The following is a 12,577-nucleotide window of genomic DNA, read 5'->3' on the forward strand; positions in this document are numbered from 1 at the left end:
CTGCTTCCATGGTATTTCAAAACACAATCCTTATATTTCACTGGTAAACTACAACACCCCACCCCACCCCCAATAAGGTGAAAAGTCTTAATCAATGATATTGGAAACGCAGATAAAAATGAGTAAATCTTATTGCTGACTTATTGATACAACAATTGTGCACTATCTGTGCAGTCTAATAATATCAGAGAGCGAAGCATGGATCTGTTTCAAAGAAGCATCAGGTCAATATTTTGTGCCCATCTTTAAAGTCAAAGGAAATCTGAGAATTGCCACTCAGCTAGTGTCATCATCATACACGTCTCAGAAAATTAAAAATAAGCCTTTGTTTCCTAAACTTCCAATGAAAAAAGTACACACTGTATTAAGGACGAATAAGGTCAAGATCTATGCGGACTCTGTAAAGTGAGCTGCAACCATTTACATCTGTCTAGGAGTGGATTTCCAAGGACCAGCCATTGGCCAGATATATCCAGTCCTTGGCAGTGTGTCACCAAAGATTTTATGGGGTAACACTGAATTTAATGTTTGCTAGAAAACTATAAATGCAAATGTTGTGGAATAATTCTTAAATTTAATCTATCAATACCGAAAATGAGTTGTGAAAAAGCCCGCAAATCCCCTTAGAATGTGTTTGCTTTCTTTACAGATCAATATTGGGCAGCTGTGTGTGTGTGTGTGTGTGTGTGTGTGTGTGTGTGTGTGTGTGTGTTGGGAGGGGGCGGGGGCAGCACACCTTCAAAAGAAAGCATTTTCACGAAGGCTCTAATCTGCAGCTCACTTCCATGCAGCCTAGTCCTCCTCCGGTGGTCCCTGTGAAGCCGGCCCAAACCTCCTCTTTAACCTTTCCGAGACTTCAGAATGGTTTCTTCCACTGAGCGGTGGGTGCAGTTAGGAGACCTGTCTTAAAAAGACTATCTGATGGCCAGTGGAATCACATAAGTACCGTATTTTAAAATTCCGAATAGGACTCCAATAATCTTCCTTCAGAAGCAGTGGGAAAGACAGTTAATGTATTTAACTATGCTCAACCTTTTCTAGGCATTGTGCGATCCTCCTCATTATAAAGTAAGCTGTTTTCTTATACCATTGCTTGTTAAATACATTCTCAGAAGCATTGGCATGAGCCACAAATGGCCAGCTATCATTTAATTACTAGGATAATATGATGCCGACAGCTTTCCCCTAGAATAGGCCTATACATTAATTAGAGTATCAAATGTATATATTAATGAAAAACCAACTTAATTACATTTATGTTTTTTCTTAAGAAGAAAGTGAGCTGCTTTATTTATTTCATATTCATGGGTATTGAAGAAAAGCATATCAAAGCAGAATGGATTTGGAAGATACGCATTTGTTTTGAAAATATACATTTAACAGCAGCAATAAATGTAGATTTTTAAGTGCATCACTAAAAGCACAATTAACAATTTCATTGAAAAACTACTACCATCTGAAATTTATAAAGTAGATCTTTTCCAAGTATAAGAATACCATTTGGAAACAAACATATCATTTATAATGATTTAAATCATTTATCCACAGTGGGGAAATTAGGACATTCTATTTATTATCTGACTGGTCGTTTTTTGAATTCTTTGTATTGCCCTGTATAACAGTGGTATATTCATGAAAGTCTGGAAAATCTCATTTTTATCAAGTCAATCCTGACCCATAGCAACCTTCCAGGGCAGAGTAGAACTTCCCATAGAGTGTCTAGAGCTGCCATCTTTTCAGAAGGCTGTCACATCTTTCTCTGGCAAGCTACTTGTGGGTTCAAACTGTTGACCTTTATCAGGTGAGTGCTTCTTATATTAATTAAACAGTTATTTATCACTTAATAAATTACACTATTGTCTGTGGTAGGGAAAGTACCTGTTCTCCTGAATTTTCACATGGCACAGTTTACTTGATATTTGCCAATTTTTCAAAATCTCTTTAAGAATATACTACTTAGGTTTAAAATAAAATATATTGCTTTCAATATTATAACAACTGACCAAAAATAAGTGAAGTGTAACTCTGTTCCTTTTCCTGGACACTTTTCATTGATGCAAACTAAGATACATTCATTCTCTTATCATCATACTGGTGACTAACAACTTACACTCAATTTAAACTGTTATCTATTGATAAACAGTTATTTACCATTGTTTACAGTGTAATTTATTTTTTGAAAGATATTTCCAGAGTTAAGAGAATTTCTGCCTTTTAATCCACGGTTCTATTTTTTTTCCAGTTTTTGAATCTACCATCCTGTGTTTTAACATAATTTCTCAACTTTGCTTCCACAAATATGACTTGTATTCCTTTTGTCCTCAGAGTAGATGCGGCGGGAAGGTGCTGACGAGCTGAGTGAAGCCCGTTCTGTACTTACTGGTGAATTATAGTGTCAGAATTGCTATTGAGAGGGAATCAACTTGATGGCTGTTTTCATTTTGTTTTGTTTTTGTTTCACATAAGAAATACACTGAACCTTTTTGAAATTCAGTTCCTTCATTGTGAAATAGGAAAAAATGTACAATCGATGCTGTTAGGAGCATAGTTTGAGCTAGCAAACTCTAGAAAAACCCAACTTGACTGCCATTGGGTTGATGGAGACTCATAGCAACCTCATAGCTGGGGTGGGGCAGCCTCTGTGCGGTTCTGGGACAGTTCCTCTTTGTGGAAATAGAAAGTCTCTCTTCCTCCCTGAGGGGTCGCTGGTGGATTCAAACTTACAGTTCATCTTACAGTTAGTGATTTATAAATTAAGAGCTCTCTCTTTTTCTTCATTCAAATATAATTTAAACAGCATGGTCCCATAAGTACTACCAAAAGTGTTTATCCTGATTAATAGTAATCACATAATTCAACAAACATTAGAAATATAACCCAACCCATTTGAAACATATTTTTCCCAAAAGAATGTCACACAGAATTGTGTAAACAGCTTTCAAAATCAGAGTATATTTCATTATAGCACTCTAACCTAATCTTTTCCCCTATGAACATTACAAAATGCATAATTCATTCTTTTTTTTTAAGTGTATGAAAGAACTTTATATCAAGAAGTCAGTATATATCAAGAAAACATCCTGGCCCAGTCCACTCGAGTCCATCTGTCTAATACAAGTGCATCAGTCCCTCGTCACTCTCAAAGCCACACGCAGTGATGCACAATGCAGGAATCACTGGCCAGTGGGGCAAAGTCCCAGGGATCCAATGGCGATGGCTCCGGCAGCTCTCCAGGTGACTCCATAGCAGGAAAATGAAGTCAGCGAGGGTGGTGGTGGGGGTGGGGCGGGGGACGCACCATCAGACTGTGACCTGATTGACAGGCTAGGCTCCGACCTTACACTTCACTTGACACGAAATTGTGTAACTACCACAACTGTGTTGTTTACATTTTCTATAACTTTGTTCAGAGTTTCTTCCTAGTTCTGCCCTTTCGTGAAAGTGGTGTGCCTAAAGCCTCCTACTAGTATGATGGAGTTGTCTAGTTCTCTGGTCAATCTGTTCTGCTTTGGAGCTCTTTTTTTGTTTTGTCATTTTAAAAAATATATGTTTGTTGGCAAATATTCATATATCATGCAATTAAATAGTTCAGTCATATTCAGAAGAATTGTACAATGATCATCATGATCAATTTAGAAAAGTTTCTTCTTTATTGTACTCACTGTTATTAGCTTCTCATTTCTCCCCACGTTCTCCTGCCGCACCCTAGGAAGCCACCAATCCTGTTGCCGTATCTATAGATTGACCTGTCCTGGATTTCATACAAAACAGAAAAAAGGCAACAAAAACTAACAATGACGTAGTAAAATAGGAAAACTTCAATCAAAGAGAAAGCAGAAAATGTTAAAAACTAGAAGAAATATATAATCAGTCAAAAGAAAGATCAAATGAGAACTCATTCGCTGTTAAGCGTACTGCACCTGCAGTAATCCACGTTCCAGTGTACTGTTTGATATTGTTGTTGTTGGATACTCTTGAATCAGTTCTGACCCATAGTAACCCTCTGTGCAACATAACTGACCTCTGCCCGCTCCGGGACTCACCCTCAGCAGTATTCCCAAGCCCCGAGCCTATTGTTGCGGCCACTGGGCCAGTCCTTCGCAATGGTGTTTTCCTCTTTTTTGCTGCCGCTCTATTTTACCAAACATGATGTCCTTCTCCAGGGACTGGTCTCTCCTGACAGCATATCCAAATATGTAACGTGAAGTCTCGCCATCTTTGCTTCTAAGAAGCGCTCTGGCCAAACTTCTTCCTAGAGAGATTGGTTTGTCCTTGTGGCAGTCCATGGTGTTTTCACTACTTTTCATCAGGACCACAATTAAAATGCATTTAAATTATATTAAAAACAATATGGCCCCATAAACACTACCGAGGTGCTTATCCTGATTAATAATAATCACATAATTCACTGATCATTAGAAATATAACCCTACCCATTTTTAAAATATTTCGCCCAAAAGAATAGCACACAGAATGGTGTAAACAGCTTTCAAAATCAGGGTTTATTTCACTCTGAGAACTCTAACCTAATTTATTGCCCATGAACATTACAAAATGTATAATTGATTCTTAATGATCCCATTATAACCCTATTTCTTTTTTTTGAAAGGATTCTAAATCCATTTATAGGAGCCTTGGTGGCAGAGGGGTTAAGAGTTGAACCGCTAGCTGCAAGGCCACTGATTTGAAACCACCAGTCGATCATGGGGGAAGGATTAAGTTTTCTACTCCTGTTAAGAGTCACAGCCCAGGAAACTCACCGGGACAGTTGTACTCTGTTCTTTGGGGTGTAAGGTCAGGTCTCTATGTGTTAGATAGACTAGATGGTAGTGTGTTTGTTTGTTTGTTTGTATTTTAAATCACATGGAACAATCTCTCTCTTTTTATTCTTTAAGGTTCTAAAGGTTTACTCCCCAGGCATGGATCTGATGGCAGGATTAAAGGTTTCCTCAGAATCTGTGTCAGAGTCACTGAGATACAGTTTTCAGAATCTTTATTTTTAATAGCTTCCTGTTCTCTGTATCTTTTCTCTTGCTTAAAAAAAAAATCGGCATGCCAAGTTGTCAGTACCCTGACTTATCAAACACCGAAGCCATGTTGTACAAAAGGTAGTGTATCTCCTTTTCTATGTTGACTTTTCATGCCCACTATCTTGAACTTCCTCTTTATTCCAATTCTAAGCATTCTTACTAAGAAGGAAGAGTAACAACATACAATTTATTAGTTCTTGCGCTTTATTTTTAGTTTTTTTAGCTTGTAACATTTTTAATGTGCTCCAACCAGAAGAATTTGTTACCGTTACTTCCAAATTGTATATAACTATCCAAATTTGGAGATATGTTATATATATATATATATTGAGAGAGAGAGAGAGAGAGAGAGAGAGAAAGAGAGAGAGAGCAGAAGAGGAAAATCTTCAGAATTTTCTGTATGTTTAGTCTCCACTCCCACCCACACATCACCTGGTGTATTGTTAGGCATCGGGACCAGGCCCTCAGGTGACAGTGGCATTAGGGAAGGCCCTCAGGTGCCAGCAATTATTTTGGAGGTATTCTGGCCGGGATGCTCCACACACCAGTCCCACCGCATACTTTGGTCAGCTCTGCTTGTGCAATTTTATGCTATCAAACTCAAAATGCACTGCCATCCAGTAGATTCTGACTCATAGCAACCCTGTAGGGCTGGGGTGAACTGTGCTTGTGCAGAGAGCTGCTGGTATCAAACTGCCAGTCATGCCCAAACATAACCACTACACCAGGCCGCCCTATTTTAAGTATAGGCAGATGTAAATTGGTTAGCATTTTCAGTGAGGAGGGGACCCGACTCTGTCCAATCCCTTAGAGTTCCTGGTTTCCTCTCACCCCGGACCTTAACCTTCCTGCCCAGCAACCCTCCAGCATCTAAACAGATAGCTCAGGCCAAGGGACTGCCTCCTGTCTTATCTGAGCCCTTCTGCTCCCTTATCTTAGCCTTGAGTCCTGAAGGCACATCTCTGCTGAGAGAGTGTGAACCCAATCTTATTCCCAGAGCCTGGTGAACATTCATGCTGTTTATGACCAGGGGTCCCATGTCGGTCCCATTATCACTTAATTCACATACAACACTAGAGGGAGGGAGGAGGCCAGGGACACAGAAGGCAACGAACTTGGGTATTAGAAGGGAGCTAGTCAAAGCACATGGCTCCTTACCTGGCTTTGAAATTAGTTGTTTTGGCTGCTGTTGTTGCAGGCATTGTTTCCAAGTTTTTGTTTTTCATTTCTGTCATAAATGTAAAGTGTTGAGTGAAGATACCGTCTTTTAAGAGATGAGTAGGTGTAGAGAGCAAATGTTTTGAGAATGATAAGGCAATGAATGTACAAATGTGCTTTACACAATGGATGGATGGATGGATGGATGGATGGATGGATGGATGGATGGATGGATGGATGGATGGACTGGGATAAGAGGTGTATGAGCCCCAATAAAATGATTTTAAAAAGAGAGATGAGTAGGCGATGCTAGCTGTCTCCCCGCAAATTCTTCTGGTCACGTATTTCCTTCTGAGCTTGATAACTTCACTTACATATCTTAAATATGATGGTCTCTGAAACCAGGGCTCATGTGAGATGTTTGTGCAAATGTATGTTGTCATTGTTACATGCAGGGGGGGTAAGATTCAGAGACCCTATGTAAAACAAAATGAAATACTGTCCGAACCTGCTCAATCCTAAATGCCTTTGTTATGTTTGAGGCCCTGTTACAGCCACGGTGTCAATCTATTACATGGAAAATCCTCTTTTGTGCCCTCAACTTTTCTAAGCATAAGGAGCATGGCGGTTCTATGTAGGACTTCTAGCTGCAAGGTCAGCAATTCAAAACCACCAGCAACTCCTTGGGAGAAAGAGTAGATTTTCTACTCCCATAAAGTGTTAGAGTCTGGGAAATTCACAGAGACAGTTTTCTCACCTGCCCTACAGGGTCACTTTGAGTCAGAACTGACTCGAGGGCAGTGAGTGGGTTTTTATGGTTTCCAAGATTTATAGCCTCTGCATGGACTGATCCTTCCTGATAGCTTGTCAAGAAGCATGTGAAATAAAACCTTTTCACCTTCACTTTGAAGGAGAATTCTGGCCATACTTTTTAAAAATAAGAACTACTTCTTTGTTCTTCAGAAAGTCCATGATATATTCAATATTCTTTTATCATGATGCTGATTAGTGTCCCAATTGTGATATTTTTTCATTATGTTGATGTAAAATTTACATGGAAATTGTAATATTTGACTTTTGTCAGTGTTTCTATTCTCCTTCACCTACAGCAAGTAAGTGTCATGGTCATATAAGAGTGTTCAAACTTTCACGTCTTATTGAGGGGAAAAACGATACCCTGGCCTAAAGAGTCATCCCTTCAAAGTAAATGAGTCAAAGATACAGCGATAAGATTTTCATTTTTTTCTACTAAATGAAAATCTCCACGAGGTATATGCTCAGTACATTAATAGGCCGAGGATTATAACTTTATTTAGTTGTTAGTTACAGGTGAAAATGGTATTGAATAAATATTCAGAACTGAATATATCACTGAAGGTGCTGGCCTTGGCTAAGTGTTGAGTTGTGGTTGGTTATTCAGAGCTGCTTACGGGAGAAAGCAGCTCACACTGGTTTTAAAAAAGCAGAACAGCACCAACCATCACAAATGCTACATACTTGACCTAGAAGGATTAGAAAGCAAGGATTTACTTCATGATTTTCCCTGAAGAAAGTAATTCCCTTTCCTCTCAACATGGCAAATTCCATTTGGCGGCATTTTAGGATTTTGTTGTTCTGAGGGGCCTTCGAGTTTGGACTCACAGTCCCACAGGGTCCTCTGAGGAGGAGGCGATGACAGGTATGCACCCTCATTGCAATAGTTTTTGTGTGTGAGGCCGTTGCTGCAGACACTGGCAATCCTTTTATCTAGGGCCTTCCTCTTTGGCTGTCCGTCTACTTTACCAAACATGATGTCGTTCCCCTAGAAATGGTGTCTCCTGACAGCAAGTCCCAAGTACTTGAGACAAAGACTCACCATTCTTGCCGCTAAAGAGCATTCTGGATGTGCTCCTCCAAGACATCTTTGTTTGAATGCTGCTTCAATGTTTCCCAATGTCTGTTCTTTTGTCAGTCTACGGTCCACTTTCAATATTCTTCTCCAGCACCGTCATTCAAATGCATCCTTCAGTTTTCCATTTTCAATGTCCAACTTTCTTGTGCACACGAGGGAATTGAGAATACCATGACGTTGGACAGGCACAGGTTAGACCTCAAAGTAACACCCTTATTTTTCCATACCTTAAAGAGGTCATGTGCAGCCCAGTGGCATGCATCCTTTGGTCTCTTGACTGCTGCTAACATGAGCATTGATTGTGTCTCCAAGCCAGACAAAATCCTTGACAACTTCCTTCTTTTCCCCTTTTATCATGATGTTACCCAATGGTTGTGTTGTGAGTACTTTTGTTTTATTTTTATGGAATTATAATCATACTGAAGGCTAAAATCCTTGACCTTAATCAACAAGTGTTTCAAGTCTGCTTCACTTTCAGCCAGCACTGTTTAGTCATTCCATATCACAGGTTGATACGCACGCAGTCCTCGTTCTCAAGGACATGAGAGGGCAGTTACATGGCAATAGACAGGAAAACACCTTCATTTCAAAGAAAGACCACCAAACGAATGTATAAATTGCTGGAGGGTGGAGGGAGCGTGGAGTGGAAAGGGGGAACCAATCACAAGGATCTACATATAATCCCCTCCCTGGGGGATGAACAACAGAAAAGTGGGTTAAGGGAGTTGTTGGACAGTGTAAGACATAGCAAAATAATAATAATAATTTATGAATTATCAAGGGTTCATGAAGGGGGGTGGGAAAGGAGGGAGTGAACGTGAGGAGCTGATACCAAGGGCTCAAGCAGAAAGCAAATGTTTTGAGAGTGATGATGGCAACAAATGTACAAATGTATGGATTGTGATAACAGTTGTATGAGCCCCGAATAAAATGATTTTTAAAAAGAATTATGTACATTGTATAGCAATATCATTAATGACACTTGAAAGTAAAATTTTACCGAAGATCCTCCAACAAAGTTTGTAGAAATGCACAAATGGGGAGCTGCCAGAGGTTCTGGTCAGATTCAGAAGAGGACATGGAACAAGGGATATCATAGGTGATGTCAGGTGGATTTTGGCTGAAAGAAGGGGTACTACAAATATTGTGCTTGTGTTTCATTGACATACATTGGACTGTGGGCATCATAAAAAAGACTATGAATAGTTGTGAGAGAAAGGGCATTCCAGAATCTTTAATTTTGATCATGAAGAACCTGACCGTGGATTAAGAGGCAGTTGTACTCACCCCAAAAGGGAATATTTCATCATTTAAAATAAGGCAAGGTATGTGTCCAGGGTGTATCCTTCACCACACTTGTTCAATCCGTATACCTAACATTATAAATCGTCTGGGTCATATGAATAAGAATGGAGCAGCAGGACTAGAGGACTGTTTAGTAAAAACCTGCAGTATGCGGTGACACAAGCTTGCTTGTTGAAAGTGAGGAGGGCTTTAAGGACTTGCTCATGAAGGTCAAAGACTGCAGCCTTCACTGTGGATTACAGAAAACCAAAATTCTCACAACTTGGATCAATAGGTAATATCATAGTAGATGGAGAAAAGATTCCACTTGTCAAGGAAGGATTTCAACCTGCTTGGACCCACAATCAATGCTCATGAACACAGTAGTCAAGAAGTCAAATGAAGTAAGCAGTGCATTGGGCACATCCGCTGCACTAGAACATTGCTTGTTGTAAAGCAAGAATGTTACCTTGATGACTCCATTACACCTGGTCCAAGCCATGGTATTTTCAATTGCCACATATGCATATGGAAATTGGATATTAAATAAGGAAGGTTGAAGAAAATCAATACATTTGAACTAGGGTGCTAGAGAAGAACATTGACGGTACCATGGGCTACCAAAAGAACAAAGGAATCTGTCTTGGAAGAAGTACAGCCAAAATGCTCCTTAGAGGTAAGGATAGTGAGGCTTTGTCTCAAGGACTTTGGGCATATTATCCTTAGAGACAATTTCCCCAAAAAGGGCGTCATTCTTGGTAAAGGGGAGACCAGCGAAAAGAGGAAGGCCCTTGGTAAGAAAGAAGGATGGACACAGTGACTGCAACAAGAGGCTCAAGTAGGAGACCAGTTGCGATGGTGGCACAGCATCAGGCGGCGTTTTATTCTGTTTTCATAGGGTCTATGCGGTGGAAGCAAGTCGGTGGCCCCCACCAAAGAACAATAACCCGGATGCTGGTTGGAAACCACGCAGTATTCCCTCATTCTCTTAGCACAACTGCCCCTTGATCCAGGTACTTGTTCTACAAGAGCACAACTCAGGGTTCTGTAATTACCATTCTGCTCAAGGTTATCCATAGTTTGCTGGGATCCGCACAGGTCAGTGTCTTGGTAGAGTGAATAACAAACAGGTAACCATCTCTCTGGTATCCTCTGCTTTGAGCCAAAAAATTCATCTGACATTAGCAATGATATCCTTTGTTCCGTGTCTTCTTCTGAATCTGGCCTGAACCTCCAGAAGCTCCCTGTAAATGTACTACTAAAATGGTTCTTGAACGATCTTCAGCAACATTTTGGTTGCGTGGTATATTAATAATATTGTTCTACATTTTCATGTTCTATTGGACCACCTTTCTTTGGACTGGATACAAATATAGATCTCTTCCAGACAGTTAGCCAAGTAGCTGTCTTGTAAGACATTTTGGCATAAGCAAGTGAGTGCTTCCAGTGCTTCATCAACTTGCCGAAACATTTTAATTGGTATCTATCTGTACATTCCCGAAGCCTGGTGTTCAGCTAGTGCCTGCAGTACAGTCTGAACTTTGTCTGTCAGGCCCACGGCTCTTGCTTATGTACTATCTCTTGAAATGGTTGAATGCTCACTATTCTTTTCGGTATAGTGACTATATTTTCCTGTCTTCTTTCAATGCTTCCTACATCAATGGATGAGGGTGTACTATGGGATTTTTTTTGAAAGCTATGTATTTAAATTTTTTTTACAAAATAACCTTATCACCTTCAAAACACTGCATTACACTTTATCCAATCGTCAAATCTGCAATCCCATTCTTGGAAACATTTTCAAACTCCCCTGTTTGGATGGTAGACAGCACCACCCTCTTTTTTTCTTCCCTTCACCTGTCTGTGTCATCAAATCAGTATCCCTCATGACCCTGTGCATTTTCCAAAAACAAAAAGAAGTGGTACAGAGTGAGCACAGGTGGGTCCGGTGTTTGGGGCAAGAGAGGCATGCTGTTTTTTGCCCAAAAGTGGTGCACTGAGATGGCTGCATGAGCAGGTGCATTGTTGTGGTAGCAAAACCAGACCTCGTTGGCCACAAATCAAGCTGGATGAACAGTCTGACTTGGTGGAACAAATTCCAAATCACTAGAGTCTACATTGTAGTCCATTTGGAAAGTTGGTAGATGTCCAGAATGAAGTTTGTCATCAATGGACATTTCATCATTGTTGAAATGAGAAAACCACTCAATCACTGAGTTTTTCCCAATATTCCTCTCTTCGTAAGCTGTGTTCAACATCATAATAGTTCTGCAGCATTTTTTCTGAGAAGGAAATAAAATTTCAGGGCCACCACAGAAAAGCAAGTTTTGAGCAAAAGTGCTTTTGCCAAAAAAAAAAATCACTCTGACCAGACAGAACCTTCTCGGGTGATGCCACTGGGTGCACTAATTGAGAGCGAGTTGCTTGATGCTCACCTACCGGGAAAAATGAGCACTACAATAGCTCTGTCCAGCATAGCTGTTTTTCCTTTTGGGGGTGGGGTGCCTCCTAGTATATTTTCCCCATAGAAACTTACAATGTTGCAATTCCACACTTGAATTTTTTCTTTACATATTTCAGTTTTTTATTCAGTATGATTTTCCTTTTGTAGTCTTCTAATTCTAGGCGTTTGCACATTTTATTTTACTTTATCTTCTTAATTTGCCCTTTGAAATTTTATGTTCAGCTCTTCTATTTCATAATTTTAGTAATCCTCGAATATATTTTCAAGCAAATCAAAATTTATTTACCTGAAAGTAACAAAAGATGCAGAACTCCAGTGGCATAGTGGATTACACATTGAACTGCTAACCACAGGATTGTTTGTTCAAACCTCTTAGCCACTATGCAGGTGTGATGTGAGAGTGTCTATTATACAGGTTCAATGCATCATAAATAAAAGCAAAAGGGCAGTGTTGTTCTTACCTATAGAGTTACTATGAGTTTTATTTCTCTTTAGGAGGGTTATCAGAGGACAATTTTGGTACAAATCTTGTTTTAGAGCATGTTTTTTAATCAAATAATTTATTCATTTTAATTTAAAAACAGCAATTTCAGAATTAAAAGTTAGTCATGATTCTCTATTTTGCATTCTGTTTTTCTAAGTGGATACTACTTTTTGTAATGGGAAATTATCAACAAGATTTCTTAATTTATTTGAGCAATGACTTCTTATTCATGTGTTTTCTACAAATGGACCTAAAGTGTAACTGCC

The sequence above is a fragment of the Tenrec ecaudatus genome, chromosome 6, assembly GCF_050624435.1.
Source record: "Tenrec ecaudatus isolate mTenEca1 chromosome 6, mTenEca1.hap1, whole genome shotgun sequence".
Lineage (NCBI taxonomy): Eukaryota > Metazoa > Chordata > Mammalia > Afrosoricida > Tenrecidae > Tenrec > Tenrec ecaudatus.